The sequence below is a fragment of the Podarcis erhardii genome (genome assembly GCF_964252035.2).
Source record: "Podarcis erhardii genome assembly, chromosome: 10".
NCBI classification, from domain to species: Eukaryota; Metazoa; Chordata; class Lepidosauria; order Squamata; family Lacertidae; genus Podarcis; species Podarcis erhardii.
Genome location: NC_138500.1, coordinates 43,404,098 through 43,425,638, shown reverse-complemented (window position 1 = coordinate 43,425,638; position 21,541 = coordinate 43,404,098). Strand labels below are relative to the sequence as shown.

The following is a 21,541-nucleotide window of genomic DNA, read 5'->3' as shown; positions in this document are numbered from 1 at the left end:
TCCAATTGTCTTAGGGACTCCAGATTTGTGTAGGATTTACTCCTTAGCCTTTTCATCTCCCAAAGATATCCCGCAAAGCAGCAGAAGTTTAGAATCATAGTTTTCCTTCTCCTAGATGGGTTACCTTCCCTTGACAAGCCCCATTTGTCACTCACTTCCCTCTGCAGCACATGAAGAAACCGCTTTCTTGACCACTGGACCCGTTATTGGTCTCATCCTCTTAATCTGCTGGAGCCTGTCTTTAAATGCAGGGGAAGTCCCTAACTCACTGAGGGTTTGAGACACATCAGTTATACTCACCTGGTTTAGCAGGCCAGTAGAAGATGTTCCTTGGGTGTGGCCACTGTCACATGCTGACAGCTTCTAGGAGCCACAGGTGAGAACTGAGTGCAGGGTGGGGACAAAGGGCACAACATGTCCCACTAGAGGTAGTATTTCCCACCACAACACCCCATATACCCCTTCAGAAACAAGCACTATATAAATTAGAGGGGTGGCTGGCAGGTAAATTTGCATAGAACCAACTAGAAATTGCATTCATAATTATTTAGGAGCACATAATGCATACCTATCCTCAGAATAAATAACCCAGCTGCTGTCATACACTCAGACTCCTAGTAAACAACTGACCAACCCACTTGCACAGGGTTGACTAATTGGAGGAAGGAAAGCAAGTACTGAAAAATCCGTGTCAAGTTGTGGGACCTGCCAATTATTGGCAATGACAACAACAAGGTAGGGTGTGATTACTTTGCAACTTATATGGCACCACCCTACTGCCTGGTTTTCTTGCTTAAGCCTCTTGCAGCACCTTTCAATTCCCCTCCACCGGCAAATTGGTTATATATCTATCCCTTAGCAGCTCTGCAGAGGGGCAGGGTAACTGGCACCCTTAATTATAGGTGGAGGAAAGCCGAGAAAAATTGCCTGATTGCCCTCTATTTACAGGAAGTTACTGAAAACACGTGTTATAAACCTAATATATAAATATGATGAATTCAAGTAGAGTACGGCACATTAAAATGTGGATTTTCAGGAACCTTTATCCACCTGACCTATTGTTACAGAGATAAAACCCACGTGGGCAAGACCAGAGAGCAGATATAAAAATTAGGACTCACTCCCAGTAGTTGCCAGTTTCCATCGCTTCCATCCCCGCTCCCTTGGGCCACAACAGCTCTTTAACTTTTTTTAATGACAGCAGCACCGGAGTCCCCTCTCGCCTCCGTGGCTGCTGTCAAAACCGCCAGGGCTGGGAGACGTGCCCAAGGTCACGCCGCGCCAGCGCCCAACCCGGGACCCCCCTCCCACAGACGCTCGTCTGAATGCGCAGCCCCCCGCCCCGCGTCTTCCCCACCGCCGCGCATCCTCACTCTGGGCCAGCAAACGCCCAGTGGGACAAGGGCGCCCCACAGCTCGCGAGGGCAACGCCCCCCACGCCACGCCACGCCCGTCCTTCTTACCTCGGTTCCCAGGGGTCCCCGGGCGAAGGGGCGGAGTGACCCCCTCCGTCCCCCGGACCCGCCACCCCCGGAGAGAGGGGCCGGGCCAGAGCGACCAGAGATGGCTTGAGGAGGAGAAAAGCGGAACGCCGCTGAGGGAAGCGCTGCCTCCGCCGCCCCCCCCCCCCTCACGCCGCCGCTCGCGCTGACTGAAGCCGGTCGGCCGCGCGCCCGCCTGCTCGCTCTTCTCCCCCTCCCCGCCTCACTCTCCCTCGCGGACTCGCTGCCGTTGCAGGTTCGGAGTCGCCGCTTGATGCTCTCATCAACGGCCGCCGCGCTACCTCTCTATCGCCTCCTGCGCACTGACCCTGCTGTGGAAGGGGACCGGCGCGCGGAGGGCGGGCGGGGGAGCCTTTCGCGCGCAACCACGCCCTTCTCGGGGATCACGTGATAGGGGATCCTGGGCACGGCGCTGAGGTAACAGGCGGAGACGCCGCCCTCTGGGTTTTTATTATTTTTTTAATCCGCTGGTTCTGCAGAGCTACATGCAGGCCTCGCGCTGTGGGCCCGCCCTTTTTGTCTCCCGAAGTCCCTGCGCAGAACAGCCTGGCGAGAGAATACGTGCTTGGCTCCAGTTCACACGCACGAATATAAACACACGCGCTCTCTTCTTTCCCCAGGGCCAAGCAGCTCAGGACTTCGGGGGGGGGGGCGGTGCGCGTTCAGGGCGCCACCCCATAGACAGAAAAGGCAATTTTTTTGAGCTTTTGCTGCAGTCGTCGCAGCAGGATATTTAGCCCAGATCATCACACCCCCGTCTCCCTCCCATCAGGGTTGCAACCTCTGGAACTGCATTACTAGGCATTACTAGGGAAGATGTGGAATAAGCTCGAATAATCGTAATCTTTTTTCCATTAGTTTTCTTCCATTAAAACAATGTTTTATGTAAGATCTGAACTGTTGCTAAAAGCAAATTTTAGCTCTTTCATCCGGGACCTGAAATTATGTTAACAACTTAAACGTCTGGTTCTGCAGCTATCCAGCTAGTTGCTGCTTCCTATACATAGCTGAAATCATTATCGGAGTTCTTCGTGTTTGATATTGCAGCCCCCACCCTAGAAACTTCTAAAAACACTGTGCATCTTTCGGACAAGCCGCACTAATTTGGAAGCATACTCTTTGGATGCGTGATTCTCTACACTGCCTCCCACGCCTACTTTTATATGTAGCTTAATAGCTAAATATACTTGTGTAATGGACATGGATGGCTTAGTGATGGCTGCTTAAGACTAAAAGCTTGAGAAGAGTTATGTGTGCTTAAGCCTATTGAGTTCAGCGGGTTTAGGCACGCCTCTCTTGATAGGATAGGCTTGGATTGTACACCATAGTTGGTGACTGACTGACTGACTGATGGTTGCTAGTTGCTGGACACCCACCTACTGTGGTGCAGTTTGTAGAAATAAAGTTTCACAAAGTTTTCCTTCTTCGAGATGGGCTACCAAGTTGAGTTTTTGTAGAAGGCTTCCAGAAAGGGGTGGGGAGAGCTCCAAGAGAATTTGCTTTCTTACCACTTTTATTGGGCTAACATATACTGCTGAGAGCGCTATACAGAATTGAAATATAGAGACAAGGAAGTGCCAGCTGATTGTAAAGCATATAAGGTGAGTGGGTGTTTTTAGTGTTTCCACTAATATGCGAAGGAACTGCTCCTTCCCTGCTCACAAGCACTTGCTTAAGTGAGTTTGGCTTTACATAACATGTAGAAGAGAGGCTGGATCTAAACGCAGTAGTAGGAGGTGGTAAAATGAACTACCATGCCAGGCTGCAGTTAGAGCAGCATCCAGATGTTTTGGACTACAACTGGCATCAGCCCCAGCCAGCATGGCTAATGGTCAAGGCAATGGAAATTGTCCAAAACATCTGGAGGATCCCTGTTGAATAAGACTGAGATAGAAAATTACATCCTGGACAGCTTAATAGGATGGGTTGTCACAGCTTTTACTGTGAACTAAAATGTTGCTTGACACCTATAGACTCATAACTCAGAAAACTGTTCTGCATTTTTGGCCTTTATAACAAGCTTTTCAGCTCAGCAACCTTTTCAGTAAGCATTTTTCCGTTTTTCCTTTGTGATATGACTGCAGCACAAAAGCTTCATTATCTGACTCTAATGTTTGTTTACATCACAGTTCTGTTCCTTGAAGACAGGTTTTGCTGTCTTTGGTGTATTTTATTAATAATTCTTCCCTTAGAGCAAACCTCTATAAATAAAACTCCTACATAAAAGAAATATTCCCAAGAGTCAGACATTAAATGCTCTCCAAGTGTAAGATTTCAATAGATTTGCTAACTCCCTATCTTTAAACGGCTTCGGTTTGTGAGCTATGGAGGGGGAGAAGATGGTCAATGAATCTACCTTCGCTGTCCCAGTTATCTTGTCTTCTAGATGGAAGTGGAATACAGTGGAACCTTGGTTCTCAAATGGCTTAGTTGATGAACAAATCGTAACCCAAATGCCGCAAACCCAGAAGGAGATGCTTTGGTTTGCAAACTTTTTTCGGAAGCCAAACGTGCTATGCTTCTGTTCTGAGTGCTTCTGCTGAAGTCTGTCGGCTGGCGAGTCCTGAGCACCCACGCAACACAGAGGTGATATTTGGAGCTTATATTTGGTATTTTGTTTTTGTGATTTTGTTTTTGCGACTTTTTCAGTTTATTTGCTTTTGTGACTGTGTGGAACCCAGTTCAGCTACGGTATTTTCAGAAGCACTCTTGCAATTTGATTGTGTGACTGTGTGGAAATGGATAAAAGCTGCAAAGCCAAGAGAACCATTAACAGAACAACAAGTGATGATGTGGAGGGGTTAGTGAAGGACCACAAGACTGAGCTCACCACAGAAGAACTTCGAAACATTCTGACGGAACAGCAACAGGCGGCAACTGAGGAAATATCTTCAGAGCAGGAGGAGAGCAGAGAAAGTGTATCCACTGCAGTGATCCAAGAAATGCTTGCAAAATGTGCTGACATGCAAACTTTTGTTGAAAAATATCACCCTGATAAAACTGCTGTAATTCATGCCACTTACACTTTCAATGAAAATGTTATGTCTCACTTTAGACAATTTTTAAAACATTGGAAAAAGCAACTCTCAATTGAATTTTTTTTAGTGAGGAAAAGAATTAGCGGGTCTGAACCAGATGTCAGTGGTTTAAAAAAAGCAAGGGAAGGAATGGTAGGAGAGGAGTCACCGATTGTGATTCTGGAAGAGGACCCCGACCCCCCATCCAAACAAGAACTATCATCAGTGCAGGAAAGAAAAAATTACATTTTCATTTTTATCATGTACAATACCGTTTTATTTATTTTATGGTACAATACATTGTTTATTGCTTTCATTTTATGGATCATTGGTCTCGTTAGATAGTAAAATTCATGTTAAATTGCTGTTTTAGGGGTTGTTTTTAAAAGTCTGGAACAGATTAATCCAATTTGCATTACTTTCTTTGGGAAACACACTTTGGTTGTCAAACATTTTGGAAATTGAACGGACATCCGGAACGGATTTAGTTTAAGAACCAAGGTGCCACTGTACTGTTTTCTGAAGAGGGTGTGAGACAAGGATGGACTATTAGATGCACAAGTGGAAATGGCTAAATATATTCACTTGTGAGCTTTTAAAGGGCTTTTGAGAAAATAGTTGGCATTGTTCTGGATGCCATTTAGATGTTTCTACTGTATCAGTTCAACCTAAGGAGAAAATTGGACAGCCCAGCAACCATTGATATTTGGAATTCATTCAGATCCTGTTCCTTAGGAGACACTACAAGCAAGTTTTAAAATAAATTGTACATAATATTTTGAAATTAAAAGGCTGTTAGAAATAGTTCCATGATGTTTAGCTTTGGCTAACCTATTTACATTTAAGTAAGTTGTAGAGGAGTTGCTGAGAAACATCTGCATGGGTGTTCTGCTCTCATCTAGTAGCTCAAGTGATGCAATGCTAATCTTCTAATTGAGAATAATAATGTTTATGAAACTTCATTAGAGACCTAAATACTTAAGCATACTACTTAAGTGAAACTGATCAGAACAAAAGCAAGCAGGAAACCGGACAGAGCAATTCTCTTCTCACATTGCACCAGAACCAGACATACACTAAGCACAATGCCAGATGAGCAGCTCTTACATTCAATGCATGCTAAGTCTGGGAGAGGAGGATGAAAACACACAACCAGAAAATCAAACATTTCCACAGCCCACCAGTCAGGGACTGTTCCAGCAACATAGCCCACATGCAACACTGAAATGAACTCTTAACAGTGGGAATATGTCCCCAGTGTCATAACACACAGCAAGCAAATATTGCCAGAGCACCTACAATTCATCAACCCTAGTGGCAATGCCAACAATACTACTTTCAATTCCAAAGCACCCTTACAAGCATTCCAGTCTTCTTCACGCTTCTCACAACCACAACTTTGGAGCAAAAGAGAATAAGAGAGGAATATCTCCGAATGCACTGAATGCAATGATTTGGAATTGAATTTTTTTCTCCTGGGTCTGGGGCTAGTGTAAAGTCATACCTTTGAGGAGGGTGTGGCTGAAGACTGAACATTTGTGGGTCCCATGTAAGTGTACTCCTCCCTTGTGCCACTTGGTGTTGTGTATGCCAGGGGATCCTGTGTTTCATTGTAATGCTTTTTGAACCTCTTTAGCTCCTGTGCTTTGCAAGCCTCAGAGCTGCAAGGCAAGGCCTTTTTGCAGTCTCATTTTATAGCACTAAATGACAGTTGTGTTTAAGAGGCCTGCTACTTCATCATGACACACTCATGACTCCATTTTCTGCCACCTGAGTGCTCCAGCTGTAATCCCTCAGCCAACAGATCTTCAGTACTGTATAAGATTGATTCACGAAAGTAGAAGGGACTGTTGCTGAGTTGGGCACATTCATTAATTCTATTACACAGTAGATTCCATTCTCTTAACATTGCTGGGTTGTGTGGATTAAAAAACATGAGTCTTAGAGCAACTGTTAAAATAATTACTCATAATGAAGGAAGAGCAAAATTTAGTTCACATGACTTAATAAAGAAATCACATTAGACCTGAGTGGTGTGATTTCATCTCTTTATTTCATTTAGCATGAGTTACACTTCTAACAAAAGCACAATATAATTAATTCATTTATAGTCCCTGGCAACACAGAACTGAGAAGCCAAGAGCCTCAACCTTTCAGATCCTGAAATATCAAAGTCTAATACATAGAATTTTTCAAAGTACGTAGTTAGATTGTGTGGAGAGGATCAGTGGGAAGAAGACAACCAGCAGCCACAACTACTTAGAAATACAGCTGGAAACCACCCTACTAGTCAATCCATGAAACAAATAGACCTACACAATATAAATAACAAATTTCCTTAAAAGTGGGGGAAGTATGCTTTGGACTGGCAACAAATACAGTGGTACCTCGGGTTAAGTACTTAATTCATTCCGGAGGTCCGTACTTAACCTGAAACTGTTCTTAACCTGAAGCACCACTTTAGCTAATGGGGCCTCCTGCTGCTGCCGTGCCACCGGAGCACAATTTCTGTTCTCAACCTGAAGCAAAGTTCTTAACCTGAAGCACTATTTCTGGGTTAGCGGAGTATGTAACCTGAGGTATCACTGTACATACATAATCCCCCTGTTCGCCTTTCCCACTGAAAAGGCTATGTGCTAAAGTTGCCTCTTTGGGGAGGAGAAATCTCCTGTGACTTTGAAAAACACAAGGCAAGCAGAATATAACAAGTGAGTTTTTGTCCCCACTTCATTTTTACACTAGTAAAACCTTTGCCTGCTCTAATTTTGGTTTGGTGTGGCTAATAAAGACAAAGGGAAGGGTGCTGGCTGCCCTCATTCCAGGAATATCCCAGTGGTGAGTGGACACAGCTTTTACAACCCAATTCTGTGTATGCTTACTCAGAAACAAGTTCCACTATGTTCAACTAGGCCTATTCCCAGGTCAGTTTCATTGGATTGCAGCCACAGGAAAGGGAGAAAGCCCTTGAGTGCACAGTCTTCCTCGTTAAGACTTAATGCTTCCTTCCGTAAAGATTTCAGTAGCTCACTGAAGGAAAATACATTATTTAGGCACTTCCAATGTGGTAGTTAATATTTGCTAGCTAACCCTGAAATTTTACAAAATCCAGAATTGGCACTAATACAGCAGCATACTCTTTGATGTGGGACAACCACACTCAAATCCCTTTGGATTCCGTGATTAACTTGGCAATGTGTTGAAACTCTTTGTACTGTACTAATAAAACAGGGATTGATGGACCCCAAACCATCATGAGGTCTAGTGACAAAGTAGGAAAAAATTGTAAATTAATACTTCTTGGGCTCAAGCTTCATTCTCTGTTGTGCTTTTGTGTTCTTTTTTCTCCCTTGTTGTACTAATTTGCCACTATGAAAGTCCTGCTTACCTTTCTCCAGTCATGGATATTTAGTCTTACTGCATTGGAATAAGCTCACTTCTGAATGCTTCTACTCGTCCTTGCCTTTCTGAATTCAGTAGAATTCCTTTGGGATGTTTCATACACAAGAGGAAAAGACAAATTCCAAAAGTGAAGGCACTGAAAAGCTGAGATTGCTGGCTTCTCAGCTGTAACCAGGAAACATGGAGGCCATTTATTATTGTACTGTGTTTTTTATGAAGCAAGCACACAAATGAATCTTGGAACACTTCAGATATGAAGTGGTTTGTGACAGGAGTGGGGAAACTTTTTCAGCCCAAGGTTTTTATTACATTGTGGAGACTGCATGCCACAGGTAGGCAGGGTCAGAAGCAAAAAGTGGGCAGAGTAACTCCTACCTTTGTGCAGAAAACTACATTCCAGTTATGCAAGTGTTAGCAGTTTCTATACACTCACCGCTCACGTGCACATCTTTCACCCAGGCAAGCAAGAAGCATTATTGCAGTTCAAGGACACATTAGAGCCAGGCAAAAATACTTGAGAAGAATGTAGAGCAGATCTGAGATTCCTCAGCCCTTGTTTACTGGGACACGAGCTTTTATATACTCAAGTCTACTGCATCAGATGTATGATGAAAATGGACATCTTTACACTGGGGGTGAGGGACCGTGAAGGATTGAACAAATTAAAAAGATGAGAATGAATGATAACATGAATGAAAAATTACTTCCTAGCTAAGAAGTAGCTCTATCTGAGCCATTTTTTAAAATTTCCATTTTGTATTCCGCAGGCAATCTCTTCTATCATCCCTGACAGAAGAATTGCTGAAGAAGAGAGGTAAATTAAGAAGCTCTACTGGGAAAGACTTCTGCCTAGGACAAAAATAATAATAGTACTTACTTTAACCACTGCCTTTTTCTGGACAAAAAAATTGGAAGAGGTTGGCAGCAGTGAGCTCTCTCAGGTCTGCTTCATATACTGCATTTGTAAGGTAAAACAATTTTGCATGTACATGTGAAAATGTAAAGGATAAACATGACAAGCTTGTTTGAACTTGTGTATTATACAAATACACCTGCCAAAAGCCTCGGCTTGGGTGTCTGATTAGCTTACACCCATTGGCAAACACAGGTGTGTTTTAAGTAACTATCATTTGACTGAATCCAGTGTCTTTTCTCATAAACCTGATTTTATACGTACCTAGGTTGGTAAACAGCTTCATGCCATGGAGGAGAAGCATAGGCACAGCAACCCTCCCATAAGCAGATAATGTCACCTGGGAGCTGGGCACTCATGTGGAAGACTGATTGCATGAAAGTCCTAATTGTGCGATTCTTCTCCCCACCTTACATTTATTGGAAAGGTCTCTTTTTTGAGAGAGGGGTGAAAAACCACATGAATAGGTTCTCTACATGGTCAGTGCTTGGAGCATCCAGGTTGCAAGTGATATTATTTGTGTGGGAGATTGGAGACACAACCATGCTATTTCTCCAGCATAAAAAGCCAATTATTAGCTAAAGTATGTGTGAGCCAGGCTGCAGTTCTATGCACACCTTGGAGTAAGCCCCAGTTAACACACTTCGGATAGCTACTTAAGCATCGCCAAAGAAAAAGAGAGGAAATGCATCAAACCCCTCCCCCTGGCCAAAAATAGAGGACACAGATTTGCAAAATATCTGCATGGGCCAATGTATATGTATTGATGGAAATTTAGAAATAATTACTGTAATTTAAATAGAAATGCAACAACCTCACCACCATGGGGAAGACACCGAACAGATGACTGAATGCCTTCTCAGTGTGTTGTCCAAGTGCTTAAGTGATGATGAGTAATGACAAGCCCCTTTTTAATGGTACTTTGTCTGTATACTGCACTCAGACTTAACAGGGAACTGTCATCTATGAACTAGGACATATGGCTACACTAGAATTACTTTTGACTCATTACTCACACAGCATGGTCCTGGAGCTTATGCTGGCAATCGGTTAGGCTTCCTTCAATCTATTTATGAGTGAATCGGATGCTCTAAATAAGAAAAGGGCATAGTCCCAGGTTGCATCTTTTCTGAGCTAGACTCTAGTTCTTGTTTTGACTTAAAACAGTGCTGGATTTAAAAGCTGTGGTTATGTTCCAGTAGTTTTGATACAGAACACATACTCTCTGAAGTTTCCAGTTGACCTCTACAAGGCATTTAAAGAATTGCTTCCAGAATGAATTAAGCCAGAGTCATAGAGCAGACCCACTGAAATTAATGAACATGATTTAGGTCCATTAATTTAAGTGAGTCTACTCTTGAGTAAAACTTAGTTGAATACCACCCACAATATTTACTGTAATGTCATTTAAGCATATTTGACTTAAATAATTTTTCTGGATTGCATCAAGGGTCAGCGGTCCTTACAGGGATCTAAATAATTATTTGATTTGGTATTATCACCATCCCACAATATTTAGTTTACAGTATTTCTCTTTTTCAAGATACTTTTAAAAGAGGGAAAGAGATGGTTGTGATGATCTCAAGAGAAAAAGAAGGTTGGGTGGGTCTGGCCTCAACTTCCACTGGCTCCGTCCTTAGCCCTGCCAATAGCTATCATATCTTCCCCAACCTATTTCCTCTTAGGGAAATGCAGACCTTAGTGGTAAGATTTCCCATCCCTTGTTTAAACTAACCTCAGTTTCAGAGTTCAACATAATGACAATCTGCAGTTAGTTTGAACCAGGAAGCAGATGTTTCCAACCTCTTTCTTGTCTCACCAAAGGAGATGAACATGGGGTTATGCTCAAGGCTCAGGCACGTTCATTCCCAGATCACTCAACTATGGCTTAACATTACGTCTGAACCAGGCCAGAAAATAATGAACAGCACAGTTAGGGCCACACAGGGCATGGAGCTGCAATATCTAGGTCATAGTGTTTTTCTGGACACTTCATTATGTTCCATTCTAGAGAATGGAAAAGGAACTCGAAAATGATTCTGTGTGAGCATGCCTTATGGAGAAGGCTTATGCAGGAACACAAATCTTTTGTTTTTGTTGACACGGGACCTTGATATTTCCACCATTAAATACACAATATATCTCATTACTAAGGTCTTTTGTATGCTGGCTTAGTACTATACAAAAATTTCTGAAACAATTTCACATGGCTAAGAAAATGGATACAAATTCATAATTGTTTAGCTGTGTTTTGATTGAGTGATTAACCTCACCAGTAGATGCTAAATATCTAAATATCCTTGACCTTTAACATATCCTATCTTAGGTCTTTTTTCTGTTTAGCTGCTATAAACACAACCTCTTTTCATAATAAAAAAAAATTATAGAACATTGTTTTAATTCAATCTGCTTCTAAAAGCTGGATATAAGATTATTACATTGATTTTTTTTTAAAAAAAGGAGCTCCATGGCTCTCAACTGAATTCTATGATGGACATTATCTGATTTCGGCACAATTATCATTTCTGACAATTCGGCAAGATAATTCTAGTTTTCCATTATCCAGTACCAAAAGGAGGTCCTTTCCTCCAAAACAATCTATTTTAGCTGTAGCTAAAACAAAACATTTTTTTCTCACCAACATTTATCATGCCACATTCCCTGTTTCCCACATTTTGACTGTTTCCCCAGTCAAATACAGTCACCTCTGCCTGCACAAAGACTTACTTGCTCATAGCACATGACATTTCCATCATATTATATTTAGCTGTTGCAGCAGATTATTAATTTGAGAGCCTTGATGAGATGAATTGCTTGGCAGCAAAGACGCAGAGTACACCTGCTTCTCCTCCTGTACCAACTGCTGGACTCCAGTATCTGTTTTTTAAAATCTATTTTATCATAATTTAGCTGTGTTGGGAAATGGGTTTGTGATGTTTTCACATATTAAATATTTGTATCCTTACTTACCTGTAGCATACTCATCTTGATAGCAAAGAGCTGTGGCTTTGAGTTAGTAATATCCTGTGTTACATTTGTTTGATAATGGATTAAGCTTGTTGGGATGCCAAGCACAGTCACTATTAGAGCTGTAGCTGTGTCAGTGAAATTACATATTTCAAAAGCCAATTAATCAGTGACATTGGCCTCAGAGTACTGCTATTTTTGCCTCATCTCATATGGGATAAACATGGAAACTGTTATGAGTATTTCACTGTTAGCCTCCATTTTGTGCTCAGGGGTGAACCAAAGATGGGTTTGACTTTATTTATAATCTTGCCATTGATTTATCTGTGCTTGAGATTCTTGCCAGTAAGATCATGAGGATCCAGAAAGTTCATTTGACTCACTAGAAAGCTATGTTGCAATAATGGTAATAAGGTACTGGTGAACTAAAGATCACTTTCATATGCAAGGCGCAAGCTTCCTCTACCACACAGAAATTCTGTAGAAATGTAGACCAGATAAAACAGTAGCATGTGCAAGGCAACAAGAAGTCACTTGCCATAATCATTGTTCTTGATAGGTAAATCCATTCAGGAGGTAAAGGTAAAACCTTCCAGATGAGCCATCCTTGCTTGTTTATATGCCACAGTCTACCACTTACCAGAACCTTCCCCATTACATTACTAGGGTTTTCCATCCTGAAACCCCACCTGGATTTTACCTAGTCCCCTTTAATTCCCTTATTTTGATTGCTTCTTATCAGTCATCATGCCAGCTCATGATGCATTATTTTTTACTAGAAAGCTTATGCTTTGGGTACCTGCCATGAGTCATCTGGATAGGTCAGGCTATCCATTTAGATAAATAGTATTCTGGAGTAGCAATAGGAAGACTTGATTTCTCTCCACCCCACGTTCATATCATTGGCATTGTAAATGAAAACATATTCTCCAATACAATCCACGTGTCTGTGATTGTTTTGGGTTCTGCAAGAGGAGTAAAGTAAGAAAATTCGGAATAGAGATAAGATATTATGCTTTCCCTGCTAAATCCCAAGGCACAATGCTCTGTTCCCCCTTGCTCTCTAAGTTTGCAATTAAGTTTGTGCCAATGCATATATCAGCTTTCCTGATAATGCGAGTGAGTGGATGAGGGTTTTTTTTACAACTTGGCGTCACTAAGCCCAGACTTTCTCTTTCAGATTTTATCCAACAGGAACCTTACAGCAATCTGATAGGAATTAGTAGAAGTCAATTAGAAAATAGCCCATCAGCACTGCAGAACATCTGCTTGGAGATTGCTACGTTTTCATGCAGGTTCACAAAGTAATTTGCTGATAACTTTCCATTTTAAAAATGGTGTGGGTTTTCACAAAAGGGTAGTCAACCATGTTGCTGCTATCGCAGAGCTCAGCAACTCACCTTTAAACGTTGTTTACTTTAAATGATGTCCCTTTGTGGTTTTTCTCAACAACACCCTTTATTGATGCTATGAATTGGCAGCTGCTGCTTCATTCTTTTATACTACTCTTGACTGTTGTGCCGCAGTTGTGTGAGATTTGATTTTCAATCTGAAAGTTGCCAATTCAACATGGTGAAAAGGTCAACAAAAGTAAGTGCTGCTGTTCGCACTCATTTTTCATGACTGTTCAAAGCCCCTTGATTTGCTGCTGCTTCAGCGCCGTTTTTTTTTTTAAGAGGGAGTATTCCATTATTTGTTGCATTACTGCATTTATTCACATCTCTGGACCAGGTAACAATTGATGGCCATATTGTTGGTTCAATTAAGGCAGTGACGTCTCTTTTCTTGTTTTACTATTTAGATTTTCTGCTGATCATCTGCAGGACTTTGCAAATGAGCCATGACCCTTTTATATAAAGTTATTTATAAAGATATGAATGTATTGTCATTTCATAAAAGATTGGGGTGGTGTACAACAGAAAACACCATTAAAAACAATACAGAGAATCATTAAAGTGACTGGCTAATAAAATAAAAATAAGAAGCAGCATTGGCCTGTGGGCATCAAAAGGTCTTCCAAGAGTCACTGAATGTGATTCAGTGATTCAGTTGACTATTATGTTTACATCAGTACTGGAAAGAAATTTGTTTGAATTTTTTGCAGGCTGTCTCTAGTATGATGTTCTCTTGAGCATGCTTTCTATGTGTTATAAAGTAGCAGGGAAACCCAACCCAGATTTCAAGCAACTGTCACTACTCCAATTATCAGTGTGTTGCTTGCATCAGCATTCTGCTTCTTTTTTCACTACAGAGGGAAGGATATGTTTGTTGTTGTTGCCCTCTGCATTTTGCATGTTTCAGCCAGGTGGAAGAATTAATCTTCTCTTTGCAGCTAGATGGAGATGATAACAAGCAGCCTCTGACAGTCTTTTTCACTTACAGCTCCCCCCCCCCCCCACTTTGGGGCATACTATCTGTAGTACTTGCTTACATAAACAAAATATTGCTAGGTACAGAAGGTGCATCTCTATTGATTCGATGTTTTTAGTAGTGAGGTTTTCCCCCACTATGCTCGATGCATTTCCAATATTGTTGGCACCAGTGTCTGTCAGAATCTATAATAATTTCTACAAATATAATGGGCTATATTAGTAATTCCTTTTGTTCAGAAGAATATTTTATTTTTCAGTTAGCCATGGTGTTTAACCAATTAAATTGTTTGGGACATTATCACTCCAACAAAAAGGAGAATCTCTAACCCATTTAAGTAGCTAGCAGCATCACTGCAATGAGACAGCTGGAATTTGAATCAGGGTTTGGAAAAACCCAATGCCCAATGGAGGGATGAAAACCGGGGTAAGAAGAGTGAAAAAAGGAGTGAGACCATTAAATTGTTCAACAGCACAGTCAGAAGTTCCATTGACTTCAATGGGATTTACTCCCAGGTAGGTTTCTACACACTATAGGATCGCAGCCTATAGCTTTTAGCTTATCATATAGGGCTATAAGCAATTAGCTTATAGTATAGGGCTTATTGAGTAGTAAGAGAGACTTAACAAGTAATTGTTTTGCTGTTATAAGAACAAGCCAGTATGAGCCTTGGACTTGCACGCTGTTCCTTGTCCATCATGTGCAGGAGGAAGAGATCTAAAGTTAAAGATTTAAGTGGTGGTTTGTTGAAGTCACAATTTGTTGACAAGTCAGGACAGCAACTTGATCCTGGTTCAGACTAGGACCAGTGTGACCTGTGTTTGGGGGTGGGGGAGATCTCTACTCAGCCATGAAGCTCACTTCATCCACTTCCTCATCTCTGCTATTGTCCAGAAGTTTCAGAGAGAAAGTATTTCTCTATTCCACAGTCCAGCAGGTGGCAGGCTATTCTCAGTAACATTGACAGACACAATGAAGGATTCTCTTAATAATTTATGGAGGGTATAATCTTTCCTTACATTGCTTTGAACCTTGAATCCATCTCCTTAAATATTCAAGAAGACATGCCAGGATTCTTGATGCATGCCAGATGGGTGGGGTAAAAATAATAATAATAAATATTATTATTACTTATTTTGGAAATGTCTGCCTTTCACACTACACACATTTACTGCGAGGAGATGCTGGTGCAGCACCTGTGTAGCTGTGGCAAACACAATTTCTTGTGTGAAGCAAACCTCACTCCTTGCATTCATAGCTGTGATGGATTGTGACAAGCTTCCTTTACAAACACAGGATTTCCTTCAACAGAGAACAGGAAGAAATGGATATCGAAACATGGTGTTGCAAGTATAATCTTTAGATGGCAAACAGTAAACAGAGCCTTTATACATGTTCAACAGGAGATTGTACCCTGTCCAAAGAAAAATAACACCTTACATTTCATTTATTTAAATGAATTACCACTTTCTGGCTAACAATGAGGCTTCGTGCCTGAATAGAGCATGGGCTGGACCACAGCACACTGGCTAGCCCCTGCCTGTCATTGCCTGGAGCGGCTGTAGTGATGCTGGCCTAATTACTGGGAATGGAAAAGAAGCAGATCGTAAAGGTTGTAAAGTGACATTTTTTAAAAGATTAAAAGGGATGCTCCTACCATTAGGCAGAATGAGACAGTCGCCTCAGGTAGCTGTTTTTGGGTGTCAAAAAGGATAGCAAATTGCTATCTGTAATATTATTGTTACAGACACTTTTCTGCCTCGGGTGCCAAAATTACTTGACCAGCTTTGGATACTGCACCTTGACTTGAGGTAGGTGGGCTTCATTGCTTGATGTGCCACAGGCAACAAATTGTCTTGTGTCAACTCTGTTGTCTTTATTTACTGATGTGCTACAAACTGGCCTTCTCTGAATATGGTAAGCTACTGAAATGCATACAATTTAAGTGATATAATCCACAATTTGCATTGGCAGCCAGCCAGCAATCAGGCTACATTCAAAGTGTACAAAACTATACAACTTGAGACCAGAATACCTGAAATATGCTCTCATCCCTTATACACTCAACTGATACTCAACTTGAGGGCAGTGGGATAGCTCAGCTGGTAAGAGCATGAGACTCATAATCTCAGAGTTGTGGGTCTGAGCCCCATGTTGGGCAAAAGATTCCTGTATTGCAGGGGCTTGGACTAGATGTCTTTCATGGTCCCTTCCAACTCTGCAGGATAGAGAATCTTCCAGATACCATCTTATCAAGAGGTCGATTCCACACAATATGGAATATACACAATATGGAAATTTGGCATCTACTCCTTGGAACTCTTCCATTACATAGCAGACTGGTGGTGTGGTGAGTGGTTTGGGCAAGGCAGCAGCACCATGAAGATGTCCGAGTGAGCAACCTAACTCTTAACAGAGGTGGACCAAGGCCTTCTGCCTCCAGTCCATCTCTTGGGCTCCACCCACTTTATGAGAACTGCAATCCTTAAGGGCCAACCCTAGATGGGCATGTCTGTGTTCCTCAGCCTTCTACCTGCTCTGCTCTCTGTTCCATTGGACTAGTGTAGTAGGATGGGTGGTACTCAGTTCCTTTGGCCAGGGGAAGGTGACTGAGAGTCCTGGCTTTTTTGTTTTGTTTGTTTTATATTTTTGAACACTGCTTCAGTGGAGTTTAATGTATCTGCTATGTTTTATAAATGCTGTTAGTCACTTTGAGGACTCAAGTAAAAAAGCAGGATATAACTCTCCTAAGGAAGCAAGCAAGCAAACAAACAAACAAACAACCTTTTAAAATGACTTTCCATTTTAAAATAATCTTTCCATTTTCAAATTCATATTATTGATAGGAGTGATGCTCTGGAAACAAAAAGTTCTTGGTGCTACTTCTAAAAATGCCCTTGGTATACATTGTGGAAACCCTGATTTAAAATCTAAATTTGCCTGTACATCTTGACACCTGTAATCGTCACAAGTAAAGTGAGAAAATGTTGATTGCATGTATACTGTGTGTTAGCAAAGCATCCAAACACTAACAAAAACATTAAAAGTAAATACTGTACCTATTAGCCTTCCTATATAGACAGAAAATGTTTAGCCAGAGATGCAATATATTCATTTTTTAATTTTAAGGACTCTCTTATAATTTTACAGCCTGTAGTACCCAGGTTATGAAGACAGTTTCCAATTCAAATAATGGAAATCACAGCTGTAAAATGCAGACATATGAGAAGGGAGCTTTCAGCTGTCATGACTCTAGCAAAGGCTTTAACATATATTTGATATGATCTGCTATGGAGGGTGCTGAAACAAAGCTGGCTGTTAGACAGATCTTCCTCCCATTGGATGAAAGAGATGGGTAAAAAGAGTTTAAAACATTATTCAAATCCCATAGGACTAGTATGGGGCTTGTCAGATACCATTTGGAGCGAAATTGACAAAGGAACTCCACCAAGAAAAAGACACAGATTCTACTTTCAAGATTTATAGTTTCTTAAATATATATGTTTCCCAGACACATAAAATGCACCAAGTTGTTAACATAATCATAATAAGATTACAACTGAACACCGCAGCTAAAATACAATGGCAACCGACATATCAAATAACATTGTTAAATATGAGATCTCTAAAAACCTAATAGTGCAATCCTTTCTTCGAGTTACACTTACTAAAAGAGAACAGGATTGTGGGAGGGAAATCCTCTTGCTGGATGCAACACAAAGATATCATGGGGTTGTAGATGTAGACTGCTGTTGCAATTCTTTTGTGTAGGCATTACATAATGCCAGCATGACTGTAAACTCCACTGTTACGTTAGTGGTTCAACAGGAAAATCTGAAGGTGGCTGGGGCTTGGTGGGGAAGGAACAAGCCTGGCTTTAAACCCTAGGCTTATTTAGAGGTTGGTCCCATGCATCCCTCTCCACCTGGCATCATGTTACACCTTCAAACGAAGTGGTGCAAGTTAAAACATTCCCTTGAAGTTAGCAGAGATCCCAAGACATCTGTACTGGCACCTCCTTCCCATCCCCACAGTCACAATGCAAAGGAAGATGTCCTTGGAATCACCTACTTTAATTCAAGCCTGCGATGCAAAGGATCTGGAGCTGCATCCAACAAAGGAAATATTTCTTTGTGATTGACAGGTCCATAGCCCTACCGACTTATCAAAATGGCTCTTGTGGGTGGGGTGGACAGATTCTGTTCCGCACCTTTGGCCTACGGGAAGTTTACAAGCAAGTCATGCCCAGCCTATCACCACCTCCTCACTCCTCACAAAACAGAGAATGGTCCAGCAGCTCAGAATTCTTGAACGAGTAACATCCCAGTGGCTGTAGTGTGTGCATCCAGGTCTTTGATTGCCGATTGCCCCAAAAGGTGAAGACGCAGAGGGTTTTGGGTAGCTGCTGTGCTTTCACCAAATCAATATGAATTATAGGGGAATGTTTGCACTTCAGAGGCAGGGATGGTGAGGCTTGGCCTGCTGCCTTTGTTCACAAGTACAGTGGTACCTCAGGTTAAGAACTTAATTCGTTCTGGAGGTCCATTCTTAACCTGAAACTGTTCTTAACCTGAGGTACCACTTTAGCTAATGGGTTAGCGGAGTCTGTAAACTGAAGCATCTGTAACTTGAAGCATCTGTAACCCGAGGTACCACTGTAATCTATTGGCAAATACAGTTGCCTACTTCTGCTTAACAATTTCTTGAATGTCATTATAGTTACAAACATTATTTTTTTTTTACACCTACAACTTTGGCATTCTATATCTCTCTCTCCCCCACCCCACCCCCGTGCTCTTACAATAGATTCAATGTGAGATAAGCAGTGAGTAATAAAGAGGTGGATCATCCGGGTTTCTTTTTAAGCTCATAAGCATAATGCATTATAGCATAATACAAATTATGTAAGAGCCCACTCTTCACAAATGTGGAGGAAAACAGCATAGAAAATGAGAAGGCCCACCAAACTCCAATGCAATTAATGAAAAAGCATTGTGATTATTATTATTTCGAAAATGTGTTTTAGACCACTTAGCTAAGCAGCAGCTTAAACTGAACAAGTCTGTCAGAACAATGCAGCTCTCCATTACTTAATTCCATCACAGTCTTACTACACTAGAACAGCATACTGTAAATGTGACCGTTCTGGTGGTCCTTGGGACACTGGACAAGTGCTGATCCCTGGAACTGTTTCTCTGTCCCAGAATGTCTTCTCACATCCCACCTGGTTTTACAAATCAAAATTGCAGCTGTAAAAACCTCCAGTTATTCAGTCGGCATAGAGGCTGTAAATATGGATGTTCAGTCAGCATCCCACCACAGGCAGTACCTTGGATAAATGCTCAATTTGTCCTATAGGTGAGCTTGCAATATTAAGCTGCAGGTAAGGCAGATTCCCTATAGCGATGGCAGGGTAGAAAGCAAAGGCTTCCAACTTTTGGGGGGCACAAAACTATTTTAAAAAAATAATTGTGAGGGATAGGCAGTCTTGGTAGATGCCGAGGGCAGTGTCTGAGAGTGTAATGGTGCCCATAGGTTCCATGTTGCGGGTCCCAGGCGCAAAATAAAAAGTACAAAATTGTACTGTCCTATTGGGCATCTCTGGGCAGTTGCATTTCTACTGCTGTCATCTTCCTTATACAAGTAGACACAGCCACAAAGTATATAGAACTCAAAAGCTATTAGGCATTAGATATTGCAGCACACTCTAAATACCTCAGTTCATACCACTGATCACATTCAAGAGCTGTCCTGTAAGCAGTAAGCCTTACTATATTTAAGCAAGGCAGTTTTTTCTCCTGGCAGCTTAGACTCAGCATTTTTCTGGAACAGGCATGAAGAAGGGAAAATCTTTCTTTTTTTTCCATTCCAGATTTTCCCCACATTAAATAATGAGGTTAAAGGGTCTACATAATGAAATCTGCTTCCCTGTCTACACTTATCTCCTTCAGAGACTCTGGATGGCTCCTTTCTTCACACAAAGACTGCAGTTCATTGGGCACCCAGGTTCTTCCAGTTCCTCCTCCTCCTCCTGGAGTTTTCTGGACTCCACCTTGTCTCTCTGCCTTTTCTGAATTCAGCATCAATTTATTTGCCCACATCCAGCCCATCACCACTTCCAAACACTTAGTTGGAGTTAGGAAAGTGTTGGTGAACTGCACTGAAAAGGGTAGGATGCGCAAGTGGGACATATAAATCAGGATGAATTTGGGATAAATGTGCATTGCTGTATATCTGGCAAGCAAATCAGGATGAATGCTCAATAAACAGGTCATCTGGAGGAGTCCCAAGTTTTCATTAATAAATTTAAAGCATACTGGGCACCTAGAAGAAATTTTATCCAAGGACAGACACAAGTTTGTCATTAGAATTTTGCATCTTATCCAACATGTGAGACAGAGCCAAGGGTCAGCAAACTTTTTCAGCAGGGAGCCGGCCCACTGTCCTTCAGACCTTGTGGGGGACCGGACTATATAGGGGGGGGGAATGAATGCATTCCTATGCCCCACAAATAACCCAGAGATGCATTTTAAATAAAAGCACACATTCTACTCATGTAAGAACACACTTATTCCTGGACCGTCAACGGGCTGGATTTAGAAGGTAATTGGGCCACAGGAGGGGAGAGTACTCTAGGTCCTGTTTGCTGGTTTCCCACAGGCATCTGAGTGGCCACTGTGAGAACAGGATGCTAGAATTGAGATGCATAGTTCTGATTCAGCAGGCTCTTATTATGTTGTTATATGTTCTTAGGGAATCTTCCTGTAATCCTTCAGTTGTTGGACTCCAATTCCCATTAGCCGCAACCAGCATGGTTGTAGATGATGGGTGTTCTAGCCCAACACCCAGAGCAACAGCTTAGCTTCCCTTGGTCTGTAGGGAGCAGCAACTCCCATGGCACTTGAAGCATATAACACAATGGTTGTGTGATGCATTGCTCTCATATATGTGACAAGTGTTTTCTTTCCCCCTATGTCTTGAATCCGAGGCAGAGTTTCTCTTGTGCACTAGAAACGGCCTGGCTATCCTCCTGACAGAAGCATTTATGGGCAAAAGCCTATTCAGGAACACAGCTGTGTATGAGGACAGAAGACAAGGCAATGAAATGTTCCAGATCTGGTTTGTCCAGTGAATAAACTACCAGTAGGCTATAGAAGCAGGGGAGTTTTACATAAAGGACTTTGCCTAGCCCTAGGTCGGGGGGGGGGGGAGGCAGAAAAAGAAGGCAGCTGGGGGCAAAGCCTTACAGCACTAAGTCTAGAGATGGCCCACAGAGAACGTGCCAGATGCAGAAAAGAAGGCAAAAGTGGCAGAGCAGGTCTGCATATTACAGCTGCCAAGTGAGACTGCCAACTGTGAGTAGAGGTTTTAAT

The 21,541-nt window shown here is 41.9% G+C and overlaps 1 protein-coding gene and 2 long non-coding RNA genes across 4 annotated transcripts in view; 2 read left to right on the top strand and 1 right to left on the bottom strand.

Moving 5' to 3' along the window:
• Positions 1 to 1,682, bottom strand: part of OSBPL8 (oxysterol binding protein like 8) — a 68,537-nt gene extending 66,855 nt beyond the window's left edge. The window contains exon 1 of one of the 2 annotated variants that reach the window (XM_081879372.1): positions 1,464 to 1,682. The gene's annotated coding sequence lies outside the window, so the exon portion shown is untranslated. The remainder of the gene's footprint in view (positions 1 to 1,463) is intronic. The other variant, XM_081879377.1, reaches the window with a different exon arrangement.
• A 103-nt stretch (positions 1,683 to 1,785) lies between these two features.
• LOC309351600 lies at positions 1,786 to 10,841 on the top strand. Its single transcript, XR_014160922.1, has 3 exons — positions 1,786 to 1,919; positions 8,686 to 9,258; positions 9,332 to 10,841. It is a non-coding gene; the product is annotated as an uncharacterized lncRNA (long non-coding RNA).
• A 4,790-nt stretch (positions 10,842 to 15,631) lies between these two features.
• LOC309351196 lies at positions 15,632 to 21,379 on the top strand. Its single transcript, XR_014160736.1, has 3 exons — positions 15,632 to 15,780; positions 17,015 to 17,139; positions 20,120 to 21,379. It is a non-coding gene; the product is annotated as an uncharacterized lncRNA (long non-coding RNA).
• Positions 21,380 to 21,541: the final 162 nt, after the last annotated feature.